General features: G+C 41.2%; 1 protein-coding gene across 6 annotated transcripts in view; it reads left to right on the top strand.

The window, feature by feature from the left end:
• Positions 1-14,028, top strand: part of ZNF366 (zinc finger protein 366) — a 69,202-nt gene that overhangs the window by 15,820 nt on the left and 39,354 nt on the right. Inside the window, exon 2 of one of the 6 annotated variants that reach the window (XM_064596226.1) lies at positions 10,139-10,269. The exons of 3 other annotated variants lie outside the window; for them this stretch is intronic. The gene's annotated coding sequence lies outside the window, so the exon portion shown is untranslated. Of the gene's footprint in view, positions 1-628; positions 7,581-10,138; positions 10,270-14,028 lie in introns of those variants that run through there. 2 more of the 6 variants (XM_064596225.1, XM_045896279.3) reach the window with 2 other exon arrangements.

Below are 14,028 nucleotides of genomic sequence, written 5' to 3'. Positions count from 1 at the left end.
CCAGTTGGAGCCTTTCAGAAGTTGCCAGCAAATTTAACGGTTGCACTAAATGGAGATGAATGCTTCCCTGCCACCTCCATCCATTGGCCCTGTTTCTGCCCACTGGGACCTCACAAAATAATCCAGTCTTTCAAGTATCAGCTCTTTGAAGTATGTAAACCTAGGTTATCAAGCCCCAGGCCTCCAACACACCTTCTTCATAACCCCATAAGTCCCTTCAGCCACCTCAATAAGGTGTGGCTCTAGGACTCCCCAGCAGTAGGTTGTACATCTCTGCAAACTCTAGCTTGTCTCCATCACTCGTGTTTGACCCAGAATGTCCCCTTTCCCCATCCCAGTGGTCTGGTCAATGACCAATAACTGGGCTCCTGGAGGCCCATTTTTAGGGCCAAAGCAACTGCTGGGATTCTCTCTCAGAAGGTCCATGAAGGAGCCTGGAGTAAAAATCAAGGAACTTGAAATGAGAATTATTTATTTGCCTAATTATTTTTCTAGCTCCCAGCCCTCATCTTGTCTTAGGTCTTCTTCCTTCCTCTTTACAGCTATGAGAATATCTTCTTACCAGCATTGTTAGGAAGCCCAAATACTAGTAAAGGGTAGCTACTATTTATTGAGTGCCTTTTTTAGTATCAAGTGGTTTATATTTCTTATTTTGTGAAATTTCCTAATAACCCTGTGAGGTGGGTTAATTATTTTTTTTAATCGCCATTTTCCAACTGAGGAAACTGGGACTCAGCGATTAAGTACCTTGTCACAGATGATAAGCAGAAGACCTAGAATTCAAGCCCTGGGCTTCCTGACTTCCAAGTTTATGCTCCTTGTCATATATAGCTCAGCCTCTCTGTGATAGAATACACCTGAACATTCTTAGTACTTTACCTGGTCATATTGGGTGCTCAGTAAGTGTGTTTCCCTTTCTTCTATCATCTTTTGTCTTCCTTGGGGAAATATGTAGATAGCAAGTGCCATCTCAGGGAGAGGAAGGGCGTCTCAGGGTGGACTTCCCTCTCACTCCTTCTACCCTCACTGGGGTCCCTTATGTACCTTTGAGTGCTTGGTTCTGTCACCTTCAGCAACTACCATTACTCAAGTTCAGTAGTTCTCAGCTGGAGGCAGTCAGGTCCCCACACTGAGACATTTGAAAACAGGGAGGATACCTTTTGGTTATCAGAATGAGTAGGGGGCACCTTTGGCATCTAGTGGTTGGGATGGGCCGGGATGGTAAAGTTCTGCAATGAACCCATGCAAAATAGCAATGATGTCTATTCCCTTTGAGAAAGTCAGGGCCATGACTGTCTTCTTGCTACCATCCCTCCATGCTGGCACAGTACCTGTCCCTCCGTAGATGCTTAATACAAATCTTTGTTCTCCTTGCCACCCTTCCCATTTTCTGTATCTCTCTTCTCCCACTGGAGGTTCTGAAAGAGAGTTGTCCAGCTTGCCTCTAATTCTAATTTCTGGAGGCCTTATATAGCTCTGTCTCATCTATATTCCAATCCTCTTTCCTTCCCCTCTTTTCAAAATGTTCAACAATTTGGAGGCCCACAGCCCTTATGAATGCCTTCTAACTTGATCAGGGATGATTTACTCTTTTAGTAAAGCTCAAAGACATGGCTTTCTAGAGTAATCTTACGTAGAAACTTTTTTCTTTTAAAGTGGATTTAAATACCCTAAAAAGGTATTAGGTCGATGGCCTCAGTGAATGGATTGTGACGTGATTAACTCTAAGTGATCTGGTTTTGGCCCAGGCGGCAGCAGTGGCCCTGGCTGGCTTTCCCTCTCAGACCCATGAAGCTACAGTCTGGATCGGGTGGAGGAAGGGAGAGGCCCCTTAAGAAACCAAGGAGGAAAACGCTAAAAGCTTGAGGTCTGACCAGTTTCATCATTCTCGCTGACATGTCAGGAAAGCTGGTACTGTGTAAATCAAGGACTCTACTTCACTCCAGGACAGATAACCTAGTAAAGAGGAGTCAAAACTGGAATCCCAGGAGATGTCTGTGCCCTGATTCCAGCTCCAGAATCGTAGCATGAAGCGGCAGGGTGGCGGATATCTGTGGTTGGATATTTTCAGAGTTCATTGCTTTTATTTTCTCACTGATTTCTTTGATAAGACCCCTAGCTCCTTTCTCTTTTATAAATTTCAGATAGGAGGTTCTCTTCCCATCCTGGGAATTCCCCACTCTAATCCACTCAGGCTCTCTCACTTTTGAGAGCATATTAGGGAATTAAGAAGTCTTAAAGTTCATTTTCATTCTTTCTTAATTAAAAATCACTCTCTACAGAGTAGCACAGCTTAGGACTGATCAGGAAGGGCTGAGAAGGATCACAAGGCAGAGAAATTTGGTGAAGGTCAAAAGAGCTAGCATTTACTTAGCACCAGCTATGTGCCAAGCAGACTACCTATCATGTATCACATTCTAATCTTTCTCCAGATCCATGAAGGAGTATATTAGTCAGGGTATACTAGCCTATGCTTTAATAACAAACAACCTTCAAATTGCCATTGCTTAAAAAAAAAGAAAAAGGAAAAAAGAAAGAAAACAAGGATTTATATCTTATTTCCATTACATGGTTCAACTGTAGCTTTGTTCCAGGTCATCTTAACTTTAGACCTGAGGCTGACAGAATAGCTATTACTGGAAATGTTTCAGGTTGCTATGGCAGGGGGATAGAAAATTATGCAAAATCATGAACTACTTCTCAAAGATTCCACAAGGAAATGACACGTGTCACATATGCTCACATTTTGTTGGCCAAAGCAAGTCTCAAGGCCATGCCTACATATAAAGGGAAGAGAGAAATGCAATCCAACTATATGTGCAGAAGGAGAGCTAGAAACATTTGGTCGGTAAAGTGTTATTATAGCTGAGAAAATGGATGCTTAGGAAAGTCAGTAGGTGGTAGAGTTGGAACTCCAAGCTGAGTTTTGTGACTTGGTCTCCTGGGCTCTCTACTCTCCTACAGCAGGTGCGTTCTATAAGCACATTGTCACATACGTGGTGCTGTACCTTCTCTCCAAATAAAGTGTCCCTGGGGCTTAAGAAGGAAGTGTGCACATGCACCTGGGTATGAACAGGTTAGAGTCAAATCAAAGTTAATGTGACTCAGCCTTTACTTTATTGTACCAATTTCTACTCTCTGTAAAGGTCTTTACCACACTTGGCATGAAATCATTATGTAATAGAAGTTTCATCTTTGAACACATGCCAGATTTTTGTTTTTAATCATAGTTTCAAGTAAAACAGGTTTCTTTGCTTATTGCTTTTATTTGCTATATAATGAGAAAAGGGCCACTCTGCCCTTAGTATGGCAAGGCTGCTGCCTGGTGGATGTTCAAAGTCCAGGGGAAAGGATGTCCCAGTTTCCCTCTATTACTTTCAAGACAATCTCTAGAAAAAAAAAACATCTTGCTCAAAGAAACAAAATAACAAGACTGATTCTACCAGCCCTTAGAAAATCAATCCCAATATTTCATCTCCTGGAGCCCAGACGAAAGGCTATGCTATGTTAGTTCTTCTCAGACTTTTCTAATCCAAGTACCCCTAATGGGAGAGAAAAAAAATCCCAAGTGGTCTACCACAGGTGCAATTTCAGACTTTAACCAGTCCTGGGTGCGTGCGTATAGGTTTGCATTCTGCTCCATAATATATCCACATTTGTTTGCATGTAAAATGTTTTAAATCACTCACCACTACATAAAATCGATAGGCCAGAAAAATATACTTATTCTTGATTTTCACCACTCCCTAGGAACCTGACCTCAAGCCTTCCCCATCCATGAATAACAATATGCTTATCACCTGAAAATGGACCCCAGAGGGGCAGGGATAAGGATTACTTTTAGGCTGGGGATATGGGAGGTTTCCCTTGGCAGCTAGAGTACCCCTAGAAACCAGGAGAGGATAAAGGTGAGAAAAGGAGGAAGAGGACGGGGGAGCCTGGGTGGCTCAGTTGTTAAGCGTCTGCCTTCGGCTCAGGTCATGATCCCGGGGTCCTGGGAAAGAGCCCGCATTTGTGATGCTTCACAGGGAGCCTGCCTCTCCCTCTCCCTCCCCTCTGCTCTCCCCCCTGCTCCTACACTCTCTCTCTCAAATAAATAAATAAATAAAGTATTTTTTAAAAAAGGAGGAAGAGGGGCGCCTGGGTGGCTCAGTTGGTTAAGCGACTGCCTTCGGCTCAGGTCATGATCCTGGAGTCCCGGGATCGAGTCCCACATCAGGCTCCCTGCTCAGCAGGGAGTCTCCTCCCTCTGACCCTCCTCCCTCTCATGTTCTCTTGTCTCTCATTCTCTCTCTCACAAATAAATAAAATCTTAAAAAAATAAATAAAAAAGGAGGAAGAGGAGGGATGGGGAGAAGGGAGAAGAGGACCATGAAATGGTAGCTGGAGGCAAAGAGAAGCCAGGACAGTAAGGCAGCAAGTTACAAACATGGCTTTAAAAAGCACACGGAAAGAACTGAAAACTAATTTATTAAGTCATTTGCTAAAGAATAACATTTTTATTGGTTATATTTCCTTATCCATTAAAAAAGCAAAGTGCTTTACCTGAAGCACAGCTAGCTAGAATCTAAGCAAATTATTTAACCTTGCTGGTTTCTGAGCCATAGAGCAGAAACTCAAGTGCTGCTCAGCCTAATGAGTATATAGTTTGCAAAACTCTTTGAAGACAGAGAGTGCAACTGAAGTATTATGTATTATTAAATAAAATGGCTATTTAGGAAGGGAACTCTCCATTAGCATTATATGTGCCTTAACTAGTGGTCAACACCTGGTAGAGCTAGAAGTCAAAAATTTTTTGACATAAGGGACCCAGGCACTGATCACTTAAAATAGAAAATAAGAGAACAAAGAAACAAGCCCGGGCAGTGACAAATGGCAGGCAGCATTAAGGCATTGGCTTGTTTCAGAGAGAGATTCCTGAGCTAAAGAAGGCCTCATTTACTGGAATGGAAAAATGTAGGGCCAGGAAATTGCTCAGAGGTCTTCTGTCTCTTCCTGTGCACATGGAGGTGCACTGTGCTACTGTTTTGGATCAGAATCTCAGTTTTGGAAATAGCCTGAGTTGTGTCCTTGGAAAGTGAGGGGGTTATGTGGTGTATTTATGTGCGATGAAGGAGGGGGAGGAGGAGAGGATGTTGGGAGGAGACATTTAGATGCTCTCTGGAACCAAACCATTTCCTTGGGCCTCATAGACAGTTACCAGAATGACACTGGGAAACTGGACAGATGATCCAGGCTTAGGGAACCTCTAAGATTCCTGAACCAGCTCCAAGGTAGAGCCAAGTCAGCCTGCTGACAACAAAGGCCACTTCTGAACGTTCAGACTAGATGGCTGATTTCAAGCCTGCCTATTTCTCAGCATGGGCTGAGTCTTGGTTTTTCATTCAACAAATGTCTATTAACCGATTCCAGCAGATACTGTTTTAGGCACTGGGGATATATCAGGAAACAAAAGACAAACATCTCTGTGCTTATGGAGCCTGCATTCTAGTGGACGGAAACAGACACTAAATAAAATAAATACGTTACATATTAAAAGGTATGGAGCATTACAAAGCAGGAAAAGAGAGTGAATAGGGAGTACGAGTGCTGAGGGGGGCAGGGTTAGGGTGGCCTCAATGAAAAGGTTGTACTGCACAAAAACTTGAAGGAAGCAAAAGAGAGAACCATGTAGATATCTGAGGAAGAGCTCTCCAGGTAGAAAGAGAAGCAAGTGCCAAGATCTGCAAGTGGGAGACTGCTTTCTGTGTGTGGGAAACAACCAAAGGCCAGTGGGGTTGGGGTGGAGTAAGCAATGGAGGGTGTGGTAGGGTATGCTCTCGGGGCGGGGGGCGGTAAGTGTATCATGGATAGCCTTGGATGCCACTGGGTGGACTTTGGCTTTTCTTTTTTCTTTTGTTTTTTTTTAAGATTTATTTATTTATTTGAGAGAGAGAGAGAGAGAGAGCACCCAGAGGGAGAGAGAGAGGGAGAGGGAGAAGCAGGCTCCCCGCTGAGCAGGGAGCCTAATGCAGGGTTCCATCCCAGGACCCTGGGATCATGACCTGAGCTGCAGGCAGATGCTTAACCGACTGAGCCACCCATGCATCCCTACTTTGGCTTTTATTCTAAAATAAAAGATGGCGGGAAAATTTTAGGCAGGGGAGTGACAAGATCTGACTTACATTTTAATAGAATCAATTTGACTATTGTGTTGAGAGTAAGCTAAAGGGATCCAAAGTTTGGAAATGAGGAGAAGATCTAGGACGCTATTAGGAAGTGATTTTCCACTGATTTTAGAGTAAAAGCCAAAGTTTCTGGGGGCGCCTGGGTGGCTCAGTAGGTTAAGAGTCTGACTCATGATTTCTGCTCAGGTCATGATCTCAGGGTCATGAGATCCAGCCCCACGTCGGGTTCTGGGCTTAATGGGGAGTCTGCTTGGGATTCTTTCTCTCTCCTTCTGCCCCTTCCCCGGCCCTCTCTCTCTAAAAATAAATAAATAAATCTTTACCAAAAAAATAAGCCAAAGTCCCTAGAAGAAGCCTGTTGTGGTATGGGCCAGGGTAGGGGCAGTGCAGGTGGTGAGAAATAGCTGGAATCTGCATGGACAATGAAAACAGAACCCAGAGAATTTGGTAATCCATATACTTGGGCACTTAGGAGGTCTGTCCAGGACTATGTCAGTGAGCTGTGAAGGAATGGTTATGAAGGATGTATCCTCTTCCCTTCTAGTAAAGGAAGAAGAGGCAGGATTCTTGTTGGTTCAACCACCTTGCCTTTTGTCCTTTTTCCTTCATGTAAATTGAGGGCCTATTTTGTGCCAAGCACTGTGCTGGGATATAGCAGTGAATGTAAATAGGATCACTGCCCTTACAGAGCAAACAGTTTACAAAGGGAGTCAGATGTTAAGTGCATAATCACACACATAAATGTAAAATGACTACTCTGATATACGCTGTGTCAAAATTGGTTTATCTGCCCTGGTCAGGAGGTGCTGAGGAAAGAACACTCGAGCTGCGATCTGAATGAGACACATGCCAACCATGGACAAAGATGGCAGAGGGAGGAGAAGAGTGTCCTAGGCAATGGGAATGGCATGTACAGAGGTTCTGGAGGGAGGGGGAGCACAGCATGGATGAGGAACTGAGAGAACGCCAATGTGAGTAAAATGCAGAGAGTTTGGGGAACATGAGCAAAATGCAGCTGGAGAAATGGACAGGGTCAGACTGTTGGGCTTGTGGGCCATGTTCAGATTTTGAACCTCATCCTGGAATCAATGGGAAACAGCTGGAGGCCTTAAAGCAGGGGAATGATGGTCCTATGTGCTTGCTGAGTGGAGTAAGAGTGATGCGGAAGGCCAAGTACGAGACAAAGGCAGAAGCTCAGGTGAGTTGGTGCTTGGTGCTCCTGTGGACCCTGGAGAGAGCTGGGAGGTCATCATGAGAAGAAAGATCAAGATCCGAGAGCTATTTAGAAAGTAGACCTGGGTTTGGATGGCCCAGTGGTGTGTTCCCAGTTCTTTGTTTCAAATACTTGTACCAGTGGATGTAAGACTCTCCTATTTGTAGAACTCACCTACTTGTATTCGACCAAGCCACAGGGTAAGTTGGAAAATCTATTTTTCTATAAATATTTCAAAAAGATAAGATTTACTGTAGGATGCTTTAGTGTCTGGGCTTACCAGAAAGAGAGGGTGAGAGAGATGACTGTCCCTAGCCCTCTCCTGGCTTGGTTGTATAATGAATTAATGTAGTCCCTGCATCGACAACACAATCTCTAAACCAACGTTGTCCCCTAAAAACATAATATAATGCAAGTCACAAATGTAATTTTATATTTGCAAGTAGCTATATTTAAAAAAGAATAAAAAACCCAGATGAAATTAATTTGAATAACCTATTTTATTTAACCCAATAAATCAAAATATTGAGACATGTAACCAACAGAATTATTATTAGTAAGGTACTTTACTTTTTTTTTAACTAAATTTTTTAAATCCAGTGTGCTTCTACACGTACAGCATGTCTGCATTTGGATTAGCCATATTTCATGTGCTCAAAAGCCACATCATGCACGGCTAGTGAGTACTGAACTAGATCACATAGCTCTAAGACATTAAAGCAGCCACGCAGATCCTAAACCCACGTACAAAACACTGAAAACATAGGTCCTTCTATAGTAATTTAAAAAGGCAATACTTTAAATAGAACTTCTTCAATTTCAAAAGCAATTAATTTGTGATTAACTATATGAATTCAAGGAAGTTGGTTTTCTTTTCCATGCCTCAGTGCCCACAAAAGAACCACAGTGGGGCTGGATAGTATGTATCAATGTTTTCAATCTTAACAATCACTGGCTCCCCAAGAAGGAAGTCCAAATAGTTTTTCCTCCTCTTTAATTATCATTTCCCAAAGAAATCTTTCCTTCCAAACTTCTAAATTCTATGATAGCTGAAGGTGGGAAATTAGCTAGTTCAATAGTAAGCAGACAAAATTCCAATAATGGTTTTCATTCTGAGGCAAAAAAGTTGGATTTTCTTAGGAAATTTGAATACTAACTGGATATTTAATGACTAAGGAAACTAATGATGTTTTAGATATTACATATAGCACTGTGGCTGTGTTTTAAGAAAAAATCCTATGTTTAAGGGATACATCCTAAAATATATTTATAGATGAAATAATATGATGTCGTGGATCTACTTAAAAATCATCCTACTTAGGAGGTAGGGGAGAAGGTGGGGTTTAGATGAAATAAGATTTGTTGTCATTGAAACTTGGTGTGAGATTCACATGGGGATTCACTGTATTATTCTCTCTACTTTTATAGTTTGAATATTTATGTAATAAACTTTTTCTTTTCCTGAAGGTAGATTTCCAGACTTTCTTAGGTCCTACTAGAGGTAGGATTTTCAAACATTCCCCTTAAATACTGTGTATGCTTCATGGTACAGATGCAAAAGCCTACCTAAGCATCAAGTACAAACAATTCTTATTTAATACCTCAGTGGAATAAAGCCATATGTTTAAGGGCCCCAAATTCCCACTGTAGTTTAAATCTCTGGTGTTTTTGGTGTAACAAGACTTTACCCTTTCATCCTACCCTTTGGTACAGATTTAGGATCAATATTTATAAGCAAAGCCTGTGTCTTCTGTGTCAAGGAGAGCCGCAGACTCTGCCTGAGCCACACAAGGTATCAGGGAGCATAGTGATAAATCATATAGACAAAGTATATTGCAAACCCATAATGGTGCAGATGCGTGGCCCACGGGCATTAAGACTGTTACCTCTTCTTTGCATCATGGAGGCTACATGTGACAGGGATAGGTAGAAACAGAGGAGGGAACTCAGAGGGGATGGAGCCTCAAAGGCCAGAAGACACAACACCTAAGACCCACAAAGGGGGATGTATGAATGTAGGTCACTTGTCACCTTAGGTTGCCTGGGCATTTTGTAAAGTTCTGGTGTTACACTCTCTCTAAATTCCATGAGAGATTTCTGGCTGCCTCCTGTCTACTCAGCCCTCTCGAACACTGTGATGGGAAATGAGGAGGCTGGAGCCCAAGACATCGTGAGGAGCTGGATAATCAACAGAGAACATAGGACTACCTTGCAGATATGCTGCCTTCAGGCACCCTTGCCTGCCAACACCAGGTCTTCCTGCCTCCAAGCCTTTGGGTGCTTGACCTCTCACCAAGAATTACAGAGCAGGTGCTCATTTTCACGCCCAAAGGAATTCACTGCTAGTGTCTACGTAAAAGGATATACAAAGAAAGAGAACAGGACTTAGTCTGAGAATGTTTTCCTTTTGCATTTTCATCAGCCAAAGGAGTATTGAGTTTAGGGTACCAACATATGGCACAAATGTTAATTTTAAGGAAAATTTGGCGCACATAATACGCTAAGCCATGCTACTCTCTACACATGTGGTACTTGGCTTCAGTGGTGGCAATACAGTGCCAGATTTTCTTAAATGTCAAGCATTTTAAGAAATGGTTTCTTTGAATTAAAATTACACGCCCCCAAAATGGAAATACTACTGAGATGTTTCTAAATAAAATGAGGCAACAGCTGACCAGAGGCCACGATGGACCGCTGGAGAGCCAAACATCAGCAGAATGGTGTTTTAACTTCTAAGCAATATATTATAATCCTGCAGCGCATTAACCAGATGATAATCTGCAAAGAGTGTCCAAGTCTTTGGGGTAGAAGAAGACTTGGCAGTTTTCACTGAAGATTCGTCCTGTCCGTTGACAGAATTCACCTGTGCTACCTAAGTCACATGAGCAGGTGAGACTTATCCATGGAAATGATTCCCCTTGTGTCAGCATACTCTGGCATTCAGCAATCTTCATGGTCAGAACAGTCTGGTGGTGAAATACGTCGAGCCTGGAGCCTTAGACTTGTTCTTACTAAGTTTCCCTTGACCACTTTGGTTTATCAAGTTCACTCCAAGTTCAGACCTGATTACCTCAACTCCACTGGCTCATTTTCATCCATATGCTTCTTTTCTAAGTCATCATACACATCACAGATAAAATGCTTGTTTCCAAATTGCTCTGTCTCTGCTTAGGAATCTGTGTCTAGATTTCCAGTTATTCACAAATCCCTTAATATAGGGAAAGACTGAGTGGTATACTTCCAATGGACTGATAAAAAAGTACAGGAGGGGAGGAAGTTGGAAGGCTTACAGGAGCCAGTATAGAGTCAAGGTCATCCAGTAGGAAGTAATATATGAACTGAGATTATAGCCACTTGGGCTCTAGAACTTTAAGACTCATATTCTCCCTTTGCCTCTGTCACATGGAAACATTCATACAATCTGAACAAGATGATGCCTGAAATCCTCTCCCATGCTTGAAACATTCTACAATGAATTCTCTTCATCTCATGGGGTTTTGTGGGAACTAAATGTAATAATGAGTATAAAAGTTTTTTTTTTTTTACAACTTGAGAATTATCTCCATGTAAGTTACCACAATATCACAAAGTAATTCTCTCAATAAACCTGGAATTATTTTTCATTTCTATTACAAAAATGTTGGGTCAAGTTTAGGAGTTTACTTAATTTCAGGTGGAAAATGAAAGGATCCACAGCAGGTAAAAAGATGCATTGAAGGAAATGAGTAGTTTATGCATAAATTTGAGTGACCTTTCTGGAAATCAATTTAGCAATATGTACTAAGACCTGAAAATTCATATCCTTTGACTCAATAATTCTTTTTCTAGAGACTCTAATCTAAGGAAATTATAGTCAACCAAGATTTATGTATAAAGTTGTCTACTGCAGTGTTATCTGCATATTGTATAGAGATGTACAGTAAATAGTGTTGGAAAAGAAAACATTCATTCATGTAAAAGACTTGAAAGAAACAAACCAAAATATTAACAGTTACTCTTGGTGGTGGTATTATTATTTTCATTTTCTTCTTTAAGCATTTCAGTATTAAATTTTATGATGGTAATGAATTCATATTACTTAAAGGTCATTAAAAATAAATTGTGTAGAGTTGCTCACCTTCATCTAATTGTGTTGTTAACTCATTTTGTCTTTTAGTTCATCTTGATCAATAGCCAGCTTATCTGAACTGTGTCCATGACTTATCTTGTTCTTCTGCTAACAACAACATTCTCTGGGCTTTATATTATGCCTGTTGTTTGCCAGCAGCCTAGATAGCACCCAGAGAGCGGATTCACCTGTCAGTTTTAGAGTGTCCACATGTGGTGCTCATTCTTTCCTTGAATATCCCATATAGTCTTTCTTCTTATGAAGTTCACAAGAAGTGAATTGGCCTAGGACTCATTTCTTTTAGAATAAGATCTACCAAGCGACACTCTTAAAGTGTGGCTTGCTTGATTCTCCCTAAAAAGTGCCCAGGCAGAGGGGCACCTCTGTGGCTCAGTTGGTTGAGCATGTGGCTCTTGATTTCAGCTCAGGTCATGATCTCATGGACCCCCATGTCGGGCTCTGTGCTGGACATGGACCTTTTCTCTCTCTCTCTCTCCCTCCCTCTCTTAAAAAAAAAAAAAAAAAAAGTTCTCAGGCAGAGGCATTATCCCCTCATGTTGAATTTCCTATCAATCCCCTACACGATAGCCTACACAATAGCCTTTTATTCTGAAAAACCAAAGGTTTCAGAAATTATAGACAATTCTCTAAACTCTAGATCAAATTTGCTCATACTGTGTTTTTAAATGGAATTCACATGAGTTACCTCTTACCAGACAGTAAGTAGAAAGGTGTTTTGTTATTTACTCAATACATTATTCACTCAATCAAATAGTTCCATGTTAAGTTAGCTCCAGCATTTCTTCAATCAGCACAAATGAAGATGAAAACTTGAAGGGGTTATTTCCCAAATACTGCATTAAATGATGCTATCTATCAAATGTACCCTTTTTATTAGAAAGCCAGAGAAGGTTAATAATCTAACAGTATCAGCCTGTTGCTAGTAATGGAGAGTGGGGGAGAAGGGGAGAGGGGGAGAAAGACAGAGACAGACTGATCAACTAAAACCAAGTTATTCCCGAACACTCAAAGTCAAAAAGCTCCCCAAAACAGACAATAACCTATGGCGAAGCCCGTCAAAGAATTCTTTCTTTGGCTAACCCTTCCAAGGAAATAGTCTTTAGCCAGAATCTTCCAGATTCAGTCTTGTAGCATTCAGATTCTCAGAGTAAGCCTGTCAGTATCTTAACTAGCTTTTCCTCACCACCTCATCAATTTGTCACACAATTCTCACTCAATTTAGATCCAGCTATTTCTTCACACTTTTACATTGATTTGGAAAATATCCTTCACACTTTGGTTGTAGTCTCTCCTCATGAAATGCTATTTGCATTAGGACGATTTAGTTTCATGAATGGATTTTCTTCCTGTGTGATTGTAGCCTTAGATGAGCCTAGGGCCTTGTATACTTCATTCCAGATATCGTAGCAAAACAAGAGTTTGTGAGGCTGCTTCTATCTTCCTCCCTAAATATATACGTATTTCTTTCTCCCTTTGTCCAAATTCTCAGATTTGAAATCTTGGTTGTATTTGTATATGGTGTTTTCATAAATTTTAAATCTGAAACTCAGTCCAATCCTTGTTTCTGGTACCATTCTCTTCCATCATCTAAACTGTCTCAGGCAGGTGTGGGCTTATACAGAGATTACACACACCCATGGGCACACACACAACTTAGGAATGGCAGATATGATCCTGTATGTTTTGTCAAAACAATTCCATTACTGGCGAGTCCATGAGAATTGGATGTCTGGTGTTACTTGAAACTAGCCAAAAAAAAAAACAAAAACAATTTTTTTTTTTTAGATCTGTCTTTAGAACTGTTCATTTGCATTCCCTTTTGATGGCTTTTGCCCAATTTTCCACTTTAAGTAGTCACATTTGTGATCTGTGGAAGCTCTTAGATATCAAATGATACTGTTTCTCTGTCATATGTTGTAATTATTTTTCCAGTCTGCCATTTCATTTTTAATTTTTTAAATAAGATTTTACTTATTTATTTGAGTGAGAATATGAGTGGCGGGGTGAGGAGAGGGAGAAGCAGGCTCCCTGCTGAGCAAGCAGCCTGATGTGGGGCTTGATCCCAGGATTCTGGGATCATGACATGAATCGAAGGCAGACTGAGTCACCCAGATGCCCCAACTTTATGTGATTTTTGACATACAGGACTTTTTTTCCTTATATAATCAAATTATTCAAACTTTTCTAGTTTTTTTTTTTTTTTTTTTAGGCAAGGGCTTTAAAAGGTTACAGGTTTAAGGCAAAGACGCATCAAAGCCCTCTTCCCAATGAATTGGAACTTCAGGCTTTGAATGAAGCTGGTACAATCTTTCCCTACCATGTTGTTGAAACAACTGGGCAGAAGATCAGTCTAGAAGATATGGCTGGATTTACCCACATCCTGAGGAGAAAAAAGCCACTGTGAAACTAGAGGATAGAAGTAGGGTGAATGCAGTGTGAGGAGGAACAGCAAGGACACTAACGTGTGTGCTTAAGAGTCACTTATGTGACCAGAAAGTAGATGACTATTCTGTAACCTT

Source organism: Mirounga angustirostris, unplaced genomic scaffold, assembly GCF_029215605.1.
Source record: "Mirounga angustirostris isolate CCGP_5_RB_7025 unplaced genomic scaffold, mMirAng1.0.hap1 SCAF_7, whole genome shotgun sequence".
Taxonomy (NCBI): domain Eukaryota; kingdom Metazoa; phylum Chordata; class Mammalia; order Carnivora; family Phocidae; genus Mirounga; species Mirounga angustirostris.
This window is presented reverse-complemented; position numbering and strand designations above follow the sequence as displayed.